This window comes from Chiloscyllium punctatum, chromosome 50 (assembly GCF_047496795.1).
Source record: "Chiloscyllium punctatum isolate Juve2018m chromosome 50, sChiPun1.3, whole genome shotgun sequence".
NCBI lineage: Eukaryota > Metazoa > Chordata > Chondrichthyes > Orectolobiformes > Hemiscylliidae > Chiloscyllium > Chiloscyllium punctatum.
Window position 1 is genome coordinate 49,500,357 of NC_092788.1, and position 16,747 is coordinate 49,517,103.

Sequence of the window (16,747 nt, forward strand, 5' to 3'; positions counted from 1 at the left end):
AGTGGTGTATATTTAATGTAATTGGTTGAAATATTTGCGAGTTTGTGAGGAAAGTTGTTATTTCACCCAGAGTATGATCGGGATCTGGGAGTCACACATGGAAGTGGAGTAGAGGCAGAAACTCTCAAACCATTTTAAAAAGGTGCCGGGATCTACAGCTCAAGTCCGACACTGTCTGGGGAGACAGAACTGGGGCTTCAAACAACAATGTTACATCTTGTCCAATGCAGACAGTGGACAGAGTAATCTCCTCTGTACTGTGCTATTTACTGAAATTTTCAAAGGTTACCAACATCTGATAGGATCAATACACAGGGATGAGGGGTGAGGGCAGGGGGTAGCAGTGTGCGAATTGATTAGCATCACAATAATACTGATCCCATTCTTTTACACAATGCTACTTCACTGTGTTGGCCTGCTTATCCTTCCTGTAGAAATGGGGAAAACCTTTGATTATCCAGTTCTCAGTCGTGGGCACACTACAGCCACATCTCCACAATCCCAGCTCCATCTGATCTAGCTATTTAAAGCTACCATTTCACTGGCCTTGTTGAAAGGTTCCCAGCTCCATTCTTGCCCTATTGAAGGTATTGAAGGCTGATCGCAGTCAACTAATGTTTCTCACTCTCAATTATTGTATATCATTCTCTACCATCATTCTGAACTTTACAATAAAATGATCGCTGCACCCCAAAACGTTCCCCTACTGACACTGCATCCACTTGCCCCATCTCTTTCCCAAGGACCAGGTCCAACAGTGCATACTCTCTTAGGCTGGACACATACTCCTGAAGTGAGCTCTCCTCCATATAATCCAGGGATACTGGCCCCTCATGACCCTGCACCACCAATAACCCAGTCAATATCTGGATAAATTAAGTTTCTCAGTATAACTAATCTGTAGTATTATCATCGCTCGCAAATGCCCCTGCATATTTATTCTCTCCATCCTTTCCAATGGTGGCTGGCTGATAGACTGTACCTCAGTGTAATTGTACACTTTTTGTTCTGTAGCTCCAGCCAAATTCATTCCGTCCTTGGATGGATCCTCATTCCCTTGGACCCCTTAACTAACGCTAATCTCAACCAGTACTTCTACCTTCATCTATTCCTTTCCCTACTATTATTTTGGAATCCTTTATACCTGGCAATATTTAACACAAAGGCCTGCCATTGCCTGAGCCAGCTATCGGTGATCAGTACATCAGATTTCCACACACCAATCTGCACCTGGGACGCCCCACATCCCGAGTATTTATGTCCATGTCCATGAGGCTTTCTTTCTCATTCCATCTTGCACTGATAAACTTGTTGTTGTAAATTAGTACCAACTATATCTCCCATTATTTTGAGATTCCTGGTAGTCTCCTCTACTATTCCTTTTTGGATCCTAAGCACACGCCAAGTTATTTTCAATCACTCCCAAACACCCCGTAAGAGATTTAGTCCTGGTTCTGTCACGTTAGCTCATCCAGCTTGTACAGCTGCTGCCTTCCCCAGAATCAGTCCCAATGTCCCAGGAATCTGAAGCCCTTCCTGCTGCACCATCGTTCCAGTCACACTCTCATCTACCTAAAACTCCGAGTTCTGTTCTCACTTAGACACGGCACTGGCAGTAACCAAGGGATTGCTACATTTGAGGTCCTGCTTGCTTACCATCCACCAAGCTCCCTAAATTCTGATTTCCAGACCACTTCAACCTTCCCTCCCAGGTCATTCCTACCAACATGGCTGCTCACTGTCCATCAGACGAATGTCCTGCAGACACCGTGACATTCTTCACTCCACTATCCTGGAATTACAGGAATACTGACACCTTCTTCAATTTCCTGACTCCCCTGTGCCTAGTACTCCACCTTCCTTATCCCCCACAGCACCCCCCCTCCTGTACAGTCAGGCTGCTTGTGGTGCAGCAGACATGGCGCCGACTGCCCTCCCTGAGCATCCAGCACCTTCATCAGCTTCCAAACCAGGAAACTGAATTGGGACGGAGAAATCAGGATATTATCCCATTCCTTGAATGTTTCTCTTCGATTGTCTATTCCCCTGTTCCCTTTCTTCTTCTCAGGTGTCATGTCTGCAGGGTGATCTGCTCTGTGTATGTGCTATCCCCTAATTCTCAGCATCACAGATGTCCCATTGAGTCTCTCGTCACTGTCTGAGCTCCAACACCCAGTGTCCAACTAGGACACGAGCAGGGGCTATAACAGCCCAATGTAACAGAACACATTTTCCATCTGACAAACATGTCTTGTCATGTCTTAAAATGCAACATGTCTAGAGTAACTTCATTCTTAGTAATTAATTAAGTTAATATCAGGGAAATAACAATATGGTTAACTCTCTAATTCCACTATGGCTTACTGAGGATAATTTATTATATTGGCTCAGAATTTCACTTCTTCCTCTTAGTTGTGAGTTCAACTCTTATTTCAAAAGTTGACAAAATACATTTGCTGACTTACAGCAGTTAACTGACAGTCGCTAATAACGGCGTCATTATAAGCCAATGAAACTTATAACCTTTTCTGTGATGGCTCGAGCCCTTCTGTCAAACCCGGTGCAGGCAGGTCCAAGTAGCAGAAAGTTATCTATCTGACTCCCAGGTACGTGTAATCCTCCAGCTCCCACTCCACTCTGCTCCCTCACTGGGTCACCGTCTCTGTGATTCCCAGGCCCGTGTAATCCTCCAGCTCCCTCTCCACTCTGCTCCCTCACTGGGTCACCGTCTCTGTGATTCCCAGGTATGTGTAATCCTCCAGCTCCCAATCCACTCTGCTCCCTCACAGGGTCACTGTCTCTGTGACTCCCAGGTACATGTAATCCTCCAGCTCCCACTCCACTCTGCTCCCTCACAGGGTCACTGTCTCTGTGACTCCCAGGTACATGTAATCCTCCAGCTCCCACTCCACTCTGCTCCCTCACAGGGTCACCATGTCTGTGACTCCCAGGCATGATTAGGCCTTGATCCTAAGTGCTGATTTATATCCTCCCTCTTTGGTGCTTCTGTAACACACAGGTGAGTGTGAGCCTCATGTTCCTGCTTCAAGTTGCTCCCTCACGTGGTCACTCCCTTGTGACTTGGTGCTGGTTTAGAGCCTCCTGCTCTGCTGTTTCTCCAACGCCAAGTCCCAGTCGGCCCCGATCCTCGCTGCTGATTTATATTCTCCAGCTTTGTGCTGCTCAAGGTCAGGTTTTCTCCCTTTGTCATTCCCAGCTAATGGTAGGCCTCAAGCCTCAGCTGAGATGTATAATATCCCACTCCACACTGCTCCCACATAGGATCGCCGCTGTGCCTTGGAGGACAGAGGAAAAGAGGAGGTTGAGAGTATACAGAGGGTGTTACAGTGATTGAGCGAGCTGTCGGGGATGGAACAGGTTATCTGGAGAGGTAGGCAGACCTGCAGTGTCTAAAGCAGGTTACTGGAAGATACAGGGAGGATTGTAGGCACTGAGGGAGGCAAAAGAAATAGAGAGATGGTGGTTTGTTGGTTACGGAGCCTTGTAGACTCTAAAGGGCTTTTTGTGAGCTACTTACTGAGATGTGTTGACTTCAACAAATTCAAATTGACAGCCAGTAAGTGTTGTACGGTACTGGAGACTGTTGGATGTTACAGAGTTAGAAGACTCGCAGTAACTGGGGGGGTTACAGATGTTTGAAGCACTCGTGATATTCAAGGACCCTCAGGACATAAGGAGGTACAGAGAATGGGAGCATTGCAAATTAGTGGGATTGCAGCGGCTGGAAGAGCTAAGATGGATAAGGGGGATGAAAAGTACCAATTTAGCACAACCAGCTGCTGTAATTCACAGTGATTTAAGGAAGGGAACCTATGCTGTCATTGATTACAGTTATATGGAGAGTTGCAGATACCGAGGGGTTACAAATTTAGAAAGGAAGAGGTTATAGATGATCAGAAGTTTAAACAAGAATAAAAAAAATTGAGAGATCATGAGTGTAGATGGGAATGGAGGTGGTGAGACATTCTGATGAACAATAAGTGTTGTCGGTAGAGGAAGATGTCACATATACAGGAAGAGCTGCATTGTCTGTATGCATTTACAGACATGAGGAGTGTTGTGGCCTGCTGGAGGGGATACAGATAACAGCATTTCCATCGGCTGGTGCAGTGGCTCAGGAAGGCAGCTCACCACCACCTTCTCAGGGACAACTCCAAATCAACAATACATCCAGCAATGCTCATGACCACGAGTGAATAAATAAATAAAAGATCTTCAAGCAGCACGGAGGTCACTCAGGAAGGCTCTTTCAACAGTCCTTCACAAACCCGGAACCACTATACCCTGGAAGTACATTAGTTCCAGGTGCACGGGAACACCAGCATTTCCAAAGTGACTGCCAAGCCACACTCCATCCTCCCAGCGCTGTATCTGTCCCTGCACCTAAAAGGACTGCAGTGCGTCAGGAAGGCAGGTTACCATCACCTTCTCCAGGGAAGTACAAATGGGAAGGTAATGATGGCCGAGCAAGTGATGGCCACATCCCATCAATGAATTTGAACAAGGGAAACTCATGGACTGTTCATGTCCCCTTTGCTTCCTCCACACAACCCACATTCCTATCGAGTTCGATGTCAGCAACAAACATGGAATCAGTCGATTTTGTCCACCATCAAATGTATCGAATCCCGTTGTGAATAGTTAGGGGTCAAGCACTAATCCATTTATTCCCGCTTAGTTTTCAGTTAAAGAATTCCCATACCATGCCAGTACATTCCCTCCAACCCCACACATGTTAATTTTGCTTATCCTCCTCTTCATTGGGACCTTGTTGAAATATTTATAAAATTCCCGACAAACCGTTCCTCCCTTTTATCTACTCTGCTGTTTACAGCCAGACAGGAAATCAAATCCGGCAGGGTTTATGAAATGGAATTTCAGTTTCAGAACAACATGCTTGGCATGGATAGAGGATTGGCTGATTGACAGAAGACAGGGAGTGAGTATAAAGGCGTTGTTTTCACGATGGGATCTGGTGATGAGGGGAACTCCGCAGGGGTCAGTGTTGGGACCACGCTGTACATGTCATGCATTAACAGTCTGGAAAAAAATGTGAAGGGGTACAAGAACTAGTTTTCCAAGAATAAGCCCAGAATGAAATGCTTGTCATATGAGGAGCAGGTGAAGTCTCTGGATCTGTACTCGATGAGGTTTAGGAGGCAGTGGCTGGAACTCATTCAAACTTACACAATACTGAGGGGCCTAAATGGAGATGATGTGGGGAAGATGTTTCCACTAGGCAGAGAGACTAGGGGCCAAGGGCACATCTTCCGTGTGAAGGTACGACCCTTTAGAATGGAGATGTGAAGGAGTTTATTCAGCCAGAGGGTGATGGATCAGTGGAACTCACTACCTCATGGGACTATGGAAGTAAGTAATTCAGTGCATTTAACTCAGAGATAGATAGGCTGTTCATGAATGAAGAGATCAATGGTTACAGGGAGTAGCTGAGAGAATGGGGCTCACACAAAATACAGCCACAATTGAATGGTGTGGCAGATTCGATAGACTGAATGGCCTAATTCTATTCTTGTATCCGATGGTCTTGTGGACAGTGCTTATTCCATAGGTTTCTAAGTGTGCATTTGTCCTTTCTGCCATATCGTTTACCATGCACTCGGGCATTTTCCTAATTTTTGCAGTCACCTCTTGGTTTCAGACAGACTGCAGAAAGCTGCACCACAGAGTAAGTTGGGGAGCCTTGTGTATAAACCTCAGAAAGGTGGTATACAAGGTCAGCAGGTCATAAAGAAGGCAAGTGGAATGCTGGGATTGATTCCAAAGGGAATGGAGAATAACAGTAGGGAAAGCCTGTAACAATTATAGAGAGTTCCAGTCAGCTCACACTGAGAATACTGTGAACAGGTTCGGTCCCCTATCTTGAGGGGGAATGTTCTTGCATTGGAGGCAGCCCAGAGAAGGTTCAACAGACTGTTGCTCAAAATGGAAGGTTATTGATTGAGTAGGTGGAGAAGGTTGAACTTGAACTCATTAGAATTTAGAAAATGAGGCAAAATTATTCATACACCGAATATCCTTGTGTTCTTACAGGTTCGGTACTGAGACGTTGTTCCCCTGAGCAAGAATCTGTAACCGGAGATAATGGGGAATGCAGGCACTAGGGAAGCTTACATAGAAAAGCAGGGAGACTGGAGGATGTTATAGAGTTCGGATGGTTTGAGATCACTGTTGGTGGTTAGAGATCAAATAGGTTGTCGGGATGAAAGATATCTCATAGAGGTAGAAGATTATCAGTCCAGAAGAAGTTACAGCGATAGGGAGGAATATAGGGACTAGAGATTACACAGATAGGGCTGGTAGGTGGAGCTCCAGGAGATACAGAGACTGGAAGGTGGTCGGGACTGGAGATTACACAGATATGGATGGTAGTTGGAGCGACAGGAGGTTTTGGAGAAAAGGAGGGGCGTAGGCACTGGAAATTACACAGATAGTGGTGGTGGTCGGAGCTGCAGGAGTTTTTAGAGAAAGGGAAGATTTGAGGGACTGGAGATTGCACAGAAAAGGGTGACAATTGGAGATGCAGGACTTACAGAAATGGGGACGGTTGTAGGTCTGGAGTGTACGCAGATAGGGATGGTGGTTGGAGCTTATGGAGTTTATAGGATAGGGAGGATTGTTAGTGCTGGGGATTACACTAACAAGGACAGTACTTGGATCTGCAGGGATCAGTGAGATAGGGAGGTTCAAAGTGGCTGGATAAGTTCACAGAGCCAGAGAGAATTTTTGCGATTGAAGAAGTCAGAGATACTGAGGATTGTAAGGCCACAGGAGTTCAGAGAGTTAGTGGGGTCTATGAAGGCAGGATTGCAGCATTCCCATCAGTTACAGAGATGTGGAGTGCTGCGATGGAGGAGGTTACAGAAATCAAGAGGGTTGGAGATGCTGGAAGATGTTACAAAGACAGTGAGCTGTAGTATTTGAGGAGGTTACAGCGACAGGGTGCATTGAGGAGTTGGAGGCTGCTACAGGTGTTAAACATGCTGCAAGGGATCAATAACCTTCCATCAATCAGGGGAGTTGGAATGTCTGGAGATAGAGAACGAGAATTGCATGGAATGAAGAATATCATTGTATTCAAAGGAGTCAGGGAAGATACAGGGAGATCTGAACGGACCACAGGTGATCAAAAGGACAGTGAGGCTTCTCACTGTAGGATGGGGCAGTTTACGCAGACAGTGAGTATTTTATGGAATGGTACTAGTTACTGAGATTACAAAGTTGTATAGAATTGAGGAACGAACAGAGATGTGAAAGGCTGTAGTTAATGAAGACATTTGTCAATGTCGGCTACTAAGGTTCTGGAAATTAAATGGATGTGAGAGCTGGACAGTCTGTTAGAGCTTACAGAGACAGGAACATCAATAGAGCTTGGTGACAATAACACATATTAGGAAGCATTACACACACTGGAGGAGGTTCCTGCGGTAGAGAGGGTTCTGGGCGAGGGTGACGTTTACACAGATAGAGGTGTAAGAGCTGGAGAAGATTATGGACATGATTAGAAAGATAAAGAGACAGCAGGAGCTTACATTGACAGGGCGGGTGAAGTGACGGGAGGAGGTTACATAGATAGAGAGTTTTGTAGGAACTGGATTGAGAGAGTCACAGGCATTGGAGTGGGTTCCACAGGTTGCGAGTGGTGCAGCAACCTTACGCAGAGGATGACGCAGATAGGGAGGATGGTAAGATCTCCACATTATCAGAGGGTTTTAGGACTGGAAGAGTTTACATAGAAAAGGATGAATGTTGGAGCTGTTGGAGTTTACAGAGACTGGGCGGTTTGGAGGGTTTGGGGTTATTTGTGGATAGAGATATATTTTTAGGGACTTTAATATGGAACGCAGAGGTAGAGTTTAGATTAGACTAAATCCCCTACAGTACTGAAACAGGCACTTCGGCCCAACAAGTCCACACCGACCTAACACGATGGACAAATTAGAATGGCCAATTCACGTAATCTGAATATCTTTGGACTGTGGGAGGAAACCAGAGCACCTGAAGGAAATCCACGGAGGCATGGGGAGAATATCCAAGTTCCACACAGACAGTCACCCAAGCCTGCAATTAAATCTCGGTCCCTGCCACTGTCAGGCATCAGTGTTCATCACGGAGCCATCATGATGCCCCAAATTGCAGAGTTACACAAACAGAGAGTTTGAGATGGTGGGAGGGTTGTAGGATGTGGAGGAGCAAATAGAGGTATATGGTGTTGTTTCAGCTGGAAAAGGTTCTGTAGCTGTTTATATAGATAAGGAGGTCTTTAGGGATAGGAGATTGTTACTGAGGTCGTGTGGTGCTATAGGCCAGGAGGCAGGAATATGATCGAGCCTGCAGAAGGTTACAGTGATATCATGGTCTCTTGGGGCTTGAGAAAGATACACAGGTCGGTATTTTGGTCCGGGCTGGAGGACTTTACAGAGACAGGGTGGACTGTAGTTGTTTTGCAAGACTACAGGAATAGGGATTATTGTACTGAGTCCAGGATGAGGTTATTGAGATTGGGCATGTTATTGAGACTGGAGCAATTTACAAATTGAGAGAGTCGTCAGCATTGGAGTAGGTTTCAAATATATAGCAGGATTATGGGAGGGGTGGAGGTTACAGAAATAAGACATTTCCTGGGAATTACAAGCATTCAAGACACTAGTGCAGATGAGTTGGACCAAAAGGTGTGTTTCCTTGCTGTATGACGCTTTCACACGACAAGAGACAGTGTGAGAGGGGAACCTAGAACAGAAAGATCCCAGGTTTCAATACCACCTTCCTAAGGGAGGCCTGCTTTCCTCTCTGTTGTACTGATCCTCACTAAGACAGCACAGGCCTGGATTGATAACTGTGAACTTCCTATATTGTCAGAGCAAGGCTCAGTACAGCAGAAATGAAAGTAAACAAGAGGGTGGGGATTGAGCCTGGGATCTTCATGCTCTGTGTTCACCCTTCAACACTGTATCTGTATTGTGTCTTCTGTATCAAACATCAATCCCTTAAATACGCTCTGCTCTGTTCACTGTGAGTGACCGTACCTCATTGCAGTATTTACTGAAGGTTCCAGATCTCACACTCCATCTCTCTCTGGCTGACTAACCATCCTCAATGAGGTGATTGACGAGATAGGGGTTGGGAATTCTGCTGAGTCAGGAATATCCTGAGTACAGACAGAAGACAGAGAAATAGACAGAATGGGAAATTAGACTGATGCATTGAGGGTTACACATGGAGAATGACACTGAGTCCCAGAGATCTGAAATATCCCAGTCTCCATCCCTGGCCTGTGCTGCCTCGACTCTCTGAAGTGGAGAATTCTGTTGGCTCAGGATCTGGAGTAGCTGCAAAAGGTGGAATCAGAGACAGCAATTAGACCCTGACAGTGACAGGTACCAAATGGATAGATACTGAGTGATATCACCAGAGTGCAGGAAGGCATCAGGATCAAACCACAGTCAGGAAGAAGAGTGTTTGATTCATGGTGAACTGGGATCAGTACTCAGGGATGAGGGAGCTATCAGTGAGCCAGGCAATGGTCTGGTGTTACTCTCACTAGACTGTTCATCCAGAATTTAATGCCGGTGTCAGGCATACCCATGTGAATACTCAATAGCCTTTATGGAAGGAAATCTGTTGTAGGCAGCTGGTCTGGCCTACATATGAATTCAGACCCACAACAATGGGACTGACACTCAACTGCCCTCTGACATGATCTAACAAGCCACTCAGCTCAAGGGCAGCTCGGGGTGGGCATGTCGTGCTGGCCAGCCAAAGACAGCAACATCCCATGAATGCTTTAAAACTAACCCTGCTGATAGCAGTATCCTGGCCAGTCATATCAGTAGGTTTATTTACAGAGAGGATTCGGGGATAGGGTTCAGGTGAAAGGAGCTTTCCAAATTCAGAGACGAAAGGTGAAGCATCGGAACAGCATGGGGAATGGGGCTGAAGACAAGCAGAAAGGAACGGGAAGGGACAGAGTTGAACTAAAACTGTACATCAGTGAATAGGTTTGTGACAGGACATTGTGGGAAAGAGTAAATTATAATGTTCTTTTCTGGAATTGCCAAAGTATCTGCAATAAGGTAATAGATTAGTGACATAGAGATAGCTGAGATTTAGTCACCAGACAGTCATAATTACAGTGTGAACAAAAGGTGGAACATAAATATTTAATGGTAAACAACCTTAATGGATCTCAGGCCGAATAGGAGCGCAGGAGCATAACCCTGACAGTGATGTGGTACAAAGGCAGTACAGAGATGATGTGGCTTAATCAGCCTGAATGTGAATTCTATGTCCTATGAGAGAAAAGCACAACAGAAGAACTTTTATTTTTAAGGCTCCCTAGCAGCATTTCGTTGTTCATCACTGCAATAAACAGGAATTTGTTGGAATTTGTAACAAAGGTGGTGTGATAATTTTGAGAGACTTCAATATTTGCATGATCTGGGACAGTCGCACTGGCAAGAATGATATTCTGCAAGCTCCTGTTTGAATGTTTTTGTCAGTGTTTCTTTGAGTAACATATTGTGCAAATGGCTAGGGATGTCACTATCTCAGATCAACCGTTGAGTGATGAAGCTGACTGAAGGAGTGATGTAACACAGAGATCCTCCAGGAGATTGCAATATGGTGGAATTCAAAGAGATTATCAAGTTTTCAAGTGACCATAAAACACACACGAGCATCAGAAACAAAGCCAATTACATGAGTGCGAGTGGAGAACTGACCAAGGTAAACAGGGGAAACCGACTAAAATACATGGTTGTAAGTGAACAGTGGAAAACAATTAGGGTCATACAGTCATAGAGATATACAGCTGAGAAATAAGCCCCTCAGTCCAATTCATCCACGCCGACCAGATGTCATAACCATTCTTGTCCCATTTACCGGCATTTAGCCCATATCCCACTAAACCCTTCCTATTCATATCGCCATCCAGATGCCTTTTAAATGTTGCAACTATACTAGCCTCCACCACTTCCTCTGGCAGTTGATTCTGTACATACAACTCCCTCTGCATGAAATATTTGCCCCTTCGGTCCCTTTTAAATCTTTCACCTCTCACTTGAACTTATGCCTTCTGTTCTGGACTCCCCTACCCCAGGGATAAGACCTTGTCTGTTTATTCTAACCATGCTCCACATGATATTATAAACCTCGATAAGGCCAGCCCCTCAGCCTCTGACACTCGACTGCTTTCCCTCGAGTCTTTGTTACAAATTCCAACAAATTCCTGTTTATTGCAGTGATGAACAATGAAATGCTGCTCGGGAGCCTTATAAATAAACGTTCTTCTGTTGTGCCTTTCTCTCCAGCTGACACGCTTCACTCCATTGGCTCATCTGATAAAGAGGAGACAGTGAGGTCTACAAATGTTGGAGATCAGAGTTGAGTGTGTATTGCTGGAAAAGCACAAGTCAGGCACCATCTGAGTAGCAGGATAGTCGATGTTTTGGGCTGGAGCCCTTCCTCAGGAATGAGGCTGGGAGCCTCGGGGGTGGAGAGATAAATGGGAAGGGGAGTTGGGGGAAAGGTCACTGAGAGTGCAATAGGTGGTTGTTGATGGGGATAAGATTGTTAGGTCAGAGAGGACGGTGGAGTGGATAGGTGGGAAGGAAGATTGACAGGTGGGACAGGTCATGAGGGCAGCGCTGAGCTGGATGGTTGGAACTCGGGTAAGGGGGGAGGGGAAATGAGGAAACTGGTGACGTCCACATTGATGTCATGGGGTTGAAGGGTCCCAAGGCAGAAGATAAGACGTTCTTCTCTCTTCCTTCCTCAGGTGGTGAGGGAGTGGCGAAGTTCTCGGCAGAGTGGGAGGGGGAGTTCAAATGTTTGGCCACAGGGCGGTGAGTTGATTTTCAGGTGTCGTGGAGATGTTCTGTGAAGCAAGATGTGAGAAGGCATCAGTTTCCTCATCTCCTCGCAGAGCACTTTAGAGAACATCTCCTAACACCTGCACCAATCAACCCCACCGCCCTGTTGGCCAGGATTCAAACCTGTGTGGGCAAGCCCCAATGGATTTCTAACCCATCGCCTAAACCACACGTCTACCACCACATGCTTACAGAGGATACAGAGCTAAGGAGGATTGTAGGGACTGGAAGAGGTTTCACAGTTTAAGAGTGTAGTGGGGACTGGAGGAAAATACCAAAATCTGGAGAGTTTAAGATTGAAGGATTCTGCAGAGAAATGTTACAAGGTTAAAGCCAGGATTCTTGACAGTGAGGAGTAACAGAAAATTCTTGGGGTCAACGTCCAGAGATTCTTCAAAGTTGCCAACCAAGTTGTTAGGGTTGTTAAGAAAGCCAATGATGTGTCAGCTTTCCTTAGTAGGGGATTGAGTTTAAGAGCTGTGAGGTTATGCTGCAGCTTGATACAGCCTGTGGTTAGACCACAATTGGAATATTGTGCTTAGTTTTGGTTGCTTCATTTCAGAAAAAACGTGGAAGCTTTGGAGATGGTGCAGAGGAGATTTATCAAGATTCAGCCTGGACTGGAGGGGAGGACTTATGAAGAAAGGTTGAGGAGCCAGGGCTTTACTGTTTGGAATAAAAAAGGATGAGAAGTGACTTGATAGAGGTCTATGAGATGATGAGAGGCATACATAGAGTGGGTGGCCTAAGTTTTTTTTCCAATTGCGAAAATGGCTATATCTTGGAGGCAAAATAGTAAGGTAATTGGAGGAAGGTTGAGGGGTGATGTCAGAGGGAGGTACTTTAGACAGAGTGTGGTGGATGAGTGGAATGTATTGCCAGTATTGGTGGTAGAGTCAGTTACATTAGGACATTTAAATACATTTTGGATAGGAACATGAATGACAGCAAAATTAATTTCTCAAAATGGAGACCTGTGACCAGTGGCGTTCCACAGGAATCCGTGCTGGGACCACTGTTGCTTGTGATACATTTCAATGATTTGGAAGAAGGTATCGGTTCCTTGATTAGTTTGCAGATGACACTAAGATTAGTGGAGTAGCAGACAGTGAACGGGACTGTCAGAGAAGACTACAGAATATAAATGGATTGGAGAGGCGGGCAGAGAAACGGCAGATGGAGTTCAATCTTGGCAAATGCAAGGTGATGCATGTCGGAAGATCCAATTCAAAAGTGAACCCACAGTAAATGGAAATGTCCTGGGGAAAATTGATGTACAGAGATGTCTGGGTATTCAGGTCTATTATTCCTTGAAGGTGGTAACGCAGGTCAGTAAGGTGGTCAAGGTGGCATACGGCATACTTTCCTTCATTGGACGGGGTATTGAGTACAAGAGTTGGCAGGTCATGTTACAGTTGCTTAGGAGTTTGGTTTAGAATATTACGTACAGTTCTGGTCTCCACATTACCAAAAGGATGTGCATGCTTTGCAGAGGGTGCAGAGGATGTTCACCAGGATGTTGCACCAGCATAGAGGGCGCTAGCAATATGGAGAGATTGAATAGTTTTCGATTATTTTCATTAGAAATACAAAGTTTGATTGGGGACCTGATTGAGGTCTGCAAAATCATGGGATTTATAGACAAGGTGAATAGCAAGAAGCTTTTTTCCCCAGATTGCGAAACTCAATTACTAGGGGTCACGAGTTCACAGTAAGAAGGGAAAGATTTAGGGCAGATATGCGTGGCAGGCCCCCATACGCAGAGAGTGATGGGTTCCTGGAACACTTTGCCAGCGGAGGAGGAACAGACAGGAATGATAACATCAGTTAAGATGTATCCACACAGATGCCTGAATGGGCAGGGAGCAGATCCTCACAAAATAGGTGAAGGGTTTAGACATAGAATCTGGATCAGCGGAGGCTTAGTGGGCTGAAGAGCCTGTTCCTGTGCTGTGATTTTCTTTGTTCTTTCAATGGTCTGCAGGTTAAATTGATCTTAGAGTAGGAGAAAAGATTGGCACAACACTGAGGGCTGAAGGGCTTGTACTGTGCTGTACTGTACCTTGTTTTAAATAGGGATAGTTCCGATGGCAGGAAGAGGTTTCAGGAGGCTGGAGAGAATGGGATCTGAATGAATAGACACATTACGAAGGGTTTACTAGGATTGTCGGAGGTAACAGAGACAGCAATAATCTGATCTGGAGAAGACGACCCAGACTGGGAGGGTCGTGGGGAGTGGAGGTGGTTTCACGGGGAGCACATAGAGCCCCAGGATGTTACAGAAATGTGGAGAGCTGTACTATCTACATGTGTTCATGAAGATGGAGAGGTTGGGAGGGATGGAGCAGTTTACAGAGAGAAGGATGTTAGTAGGATGGAGCGGTTTACACAGACAGGGAGGATTTTCGGTGAATGGAGGAGATTACAGAGATAAAGTGGATTGTATAAACTGGAGGACCAAACAGAGATATGGAGGGTAGTCGTGACTGAAGATGTTTACAGATATAGGACGTTTAACTTTGCAGATTATTTAGATATGAAGAGTGTGGAGTCTGACAGATTTTCCAGAAGGGCAGTAATTTTGGTTGGAGACAGTTTCACAGATTAGGGAGCATTAGTAACCTCCTCCAGAATGATCAAAGTGGGAAGGGATGTAGGGGAGGGTGACATTTACACAGGTAGGGGCGTAAATGCTGGAGAAGGTTATAGAGATGAGAAAATGGATGGAGATACAGGAGGGGCTTACATTGAAAAGGTGGGTGTTAGCAATGGGATGATGTTACACAGAGAGTGAGTCTTGTCCGAACTGGTTCGGGAGAGTCACAGGCTTTCAGTGGGTTCGACAGATTGGGAGTGCTGCAGGGACCTGAGAGGGTTGTTGTGTCTCCACCGAGTGATCGTGTCTTCAGGACTGGAAGAGGTTACGTAGATACGGAAACATCGAAGACAACGTGTGCCGCGTTCTTTTTCCTGAACAGAGCCTCAATATCCTCCATCAGCCAGGGATCCCTAAACCTGCCAGCTTTTCCCGTCACTCTAACAGAGATCACACTTTTAAAATCCTCCCATTTGCCAGTCATTCCATTTCCTTCAAACAGACTCACCCAGTTGACAGGAGCATGATGTGGAGGAGCTGGTGTTGGGCTGGGATGGACAACGTTAAAAACCACCCAACCCCAGCTTAGAGTCCAGCGGGTTTATTTGGAGGCACTGGGTTTCATCGCGCTGCTCCTTCAGCAGGTGGTTGTGGAGCACAATAAACATGCCAAGAATTTATAGCAACAGAATTGCAGTGTCATGGAATGTAATATCAAACATATTTAGTTGAAGTTTTCATTTTTAAGAATGATCACCTGGATTTCGAAAGCTGGTCCTTTGAAATAAACCTGTTGGACTATAACCTGGTGTTGTGTGATTTTTAATTCACCCAATCGACCTCTGGTCAATCTGCCAAATAGCCCCAAAATTGGCCCCGCTCCAGATTAAGACCTTAACCTGTGGACCTGCCTGATCTTTTTCCATAACTATGTTAAAACGAGGACAGTTGTGGTCATTGGACCCAAAGTGCTCTCCGACTGACACTTCAGTAAATGACTGAACTCTTTTTCTGAGGGGAGGGCTCGTTTTCAGCTGCCTGAGTAGAGTGGGACCCTCTCCATTTTGATCGAGGAAACTTTCTTGGACACATTTGACAAATTCCACCCCATACAGGACTTTTTACACTCCGGGTGGTCCAAGCAATCCAGGGGAAGGTAAAATCTCCAACCAATACTATTCTATTATTTCTATAGGTACCTGCAATCTCTCTACACATTTTCTCCTCTAGTACCCGCTGGCTATTTGTGGGTCCAGAACACAATGCCAGCAGACTGACTATCCCCTTTTTGATTCTAAATTCTAACCATATGACCTCATTTGATCACCCCGAAAGAGTATCCTCTCTCAGCACTGTTGTTATGTCCTCCCTTACCAAAAGGGACAACTCCCCCTCCTCACTTACTTGCCCTTCTATCACGCCCGAAGCTTCCTTGTCCTGGAACACTGAGTTGCCAGTCCTGGCCTTCTCCCAGCGATGTTTCTGTTATGGTTATAATATCCTAGTCCCCAGAGCCAATCCATGCTCTGATCTCGTCTGCCTTACCTGTCAGGTCTCATGTCTCAAAATAAATGTCCTTTAAACCAGAAGTCTTTTCCCCCCCTTTACTGTGCCCCTAGATATCCTGGATAGAAAACATGCTCTCGATGGCTGATGCATTTTTCCCTTGACTGATCAATGGGCCGTCTCTTACTTAGAATCCAAAACCCTGCCAAACTAGTTTAAACCCTCTGGGGTAAGACAAACAAATCTCCCCCCATGGATACTGGTGAACCTCTGGTTCAAGTCTAACCTGCTCCCCTTTTTCAGGTCACCTCTACCCCAGAAGAGATCCCAATGATCCAAGAACTGAAAACCCTGCCCCCTCCACCAGCTCCTCAGCCACGTATCCATCTAGCCAATCTTTCTATTTCTACCCTTATTGGCATGTGGCACTGGGAGTATTCTGGAGATCACAACCCTTGAGGTATTGCTTTTTAACTTCTTTCCGCACTCCCTGTACGTATTTCACAGGAGACTATCCCTTTGGCTAACTGTGTCATGTGGACCGATGTGAACATTAACCTCTGAATATTTATCCTGCCACTTCAGAATGTTCTGTAACTGCTCAGAGACATCCTTGACCCTCATACCAGGGAGGCAGCACACCATCCTGGGGTCTCTTCTGCAGCCACACAACCTCCTGTCTGTCCCCCTCACAACTGAACCTCCTATCAGTATCACTATCAATAGAGAGGATCTG

The 16,747-nt window shown here is 45.6% G+C and overlaps 1 long non-coding RNA gene across 1 annotated transcript in view; it reads right to left on the reverse strand.

The window, feature by feature from the left end:
* Positions 1-2,998: 2,998 nt before the first annotated feature.
* Positions 2,999-16,747, reverse strand: part of LOC140470000 (uncharacterized) — a 32,156-nt gene continuing 18,407 nt past the window's right edge. The window contains exon 4 of the long non-coding RNA XR_011956293.1: positions 2,999-3,296. This is a non-coding gene — a long non-coding RNA (uncharacterized lncRNA). The remainder of the gene's footprint in view (positions 3,297-16,747) is intronic.